Below are 1,769 nucleotides of genomic sequence, written 5' to 3'. Positions count from 1 at the left end.
TGAGATGATGAAGGTGGTGGTCTGGGACATTCACTGTAATATATGATCTGTAATTATGACTATGTTAGATTGTTATTTGACTAGCCTGTGGTACAGTGTTCCCAATTTCGGCACAAGTTCCCAGGTGTTGGTAAACAAAATTTTTCAGGGTTTCTTGATCTGGTGGTCTGGTTTGATTGGTTTTGTTCCTTTGATCAGACTATGTAACAATTTGATACAACTGAATGGATTGTTAGGACATGCCAAAGGGTGTTTAAGAGTCCTGCTGCCACTTTGCTCTGGATCTGGAGTCACATGTAGGCCAGACCAGATGAGGATGGAAGAGCTTCTTTGCATAAAGGACATTTGCGAACCAGTTAGGTTTCATGACAATCAACAATGGTTTCATGGTCACGAGCTTTTAATTCCAGATTTATTAATTGAATTTGAGTTTTGCCATCTGTCATTGTGGAATTCAATCTCATGTCCTCAGAGCAATAGCCTGTGTCTCTGAATTACCAGCCCAGTCACAGTAACACTACACCATTGATTGAGAAACACCTAGTTCTCAGATATTAAAAATGGAAAGGAGAAGTGTTGGGTTTTAGTGAAGAGAGAAGTCGGAAGAGCATACTGACACCTCTTGCCAGCTGTAATTCAAACGAAAGTAGGAAGAAGGGATTAAGTTTGCAGATATTCTCTCCATCAAACTGTTAATCACCACATATAGCAGTATAATTTAGCAATGCCCCTTCCTTACCATCTCCTCAAAAGGGATAAAACATGTAGGCTTACTTGACCTCCAGTTCTTTACTGCTGTCTGTAATAATGCTCCACCTGCTCAAGAAAGAGGAAAATGTGCCACTGGTTATTCTGCAATTTGGTTTTGGTTGTGTGGTTGTCATAGTTGGAACAGCAGTCTATGTGTTTGTGTGTGCGTGTGTGTGATCCATGAGTTCTGGGTGATGCATATGGAGCAGTTGATAGGATTTGCTGTTATGCCTTGATAACACATATCAGGTCATTCAAATTCTTCCTGCACCGCACCCATCTTCATCAAGTCACACTCCTAGGAGAGACCTCCACTGTATTTCTTGCCACTGTCTCCTGAGCCTTCTGCCTCTCCTAATGATACAGGATATCACTGTTTCTTTCGACCTGTCCCACCAAGACTTCCAGCATTTTTTTTGATTTAAAGTGCTCAAAATATAGGCCGATTTCTTTGAAATATTAACCTGTTTTTTAAGCCATAAAGCAACTAAAGAAAAGTTCAATGTTCAGTAGTGACAACATTTCAGAGAACACTTTGCCACTAAAGTGAACCTGTAGAGGAAGTTAATATTAGTCAGAACAAAATTGCAGCAAAAGATTAGTGTACTTTTGTTTTTCCGCATTGCATTATACTTTCAGATACAGTCTGGCAAAAGGAGTGATGAAGAATCATTGATAATAGTTTAAATAATGACAATACTTTTGTTTGTATGGATGATTTTTAAAAAACTTATTAACAAATTTGTTTTATATATTTTAAATATATTTGAATATGAATAACTGGTGCAACCTTGCACAGGAAGACAGATAATAACAGAAGAGGAAGTTATGCGACATGTCATCTAACGAACCTTTGCGCTGCTACTGAACAAAATTGAATACTCAATATACCAAAAATTCCAAACCCACAAACCGCAATGATTGTACGATTGATGTTGCTAAGACCCGTTATCATCTTCTCGTTGGTTAGTTGCAATGTCAGTCACAACATAGCAGCCACTCAGAACTGTAAACCATTC

The sequence above is a fragment of the Rhincodon typus genome, chromosome 2 (genome assembly GCF_021869965.1).
Source record: "Rhincodon typus isolate 14 chromosome 2, sRhiTyp1.1, whole genome shotgun sequence".
NCBI classification, from domain to species: domain Eukaryota; kingdom Metazoa; phylum Chordata; class Chondrichthyes; order Orectolobiformes; family Rhincodontidae; genus Rhincodon; species Rhincodon typus.
The sequence above is the reverse complement of the archived record's forward strand: the minus strand, read 5'-3'. Positions refer to the sequence as shown.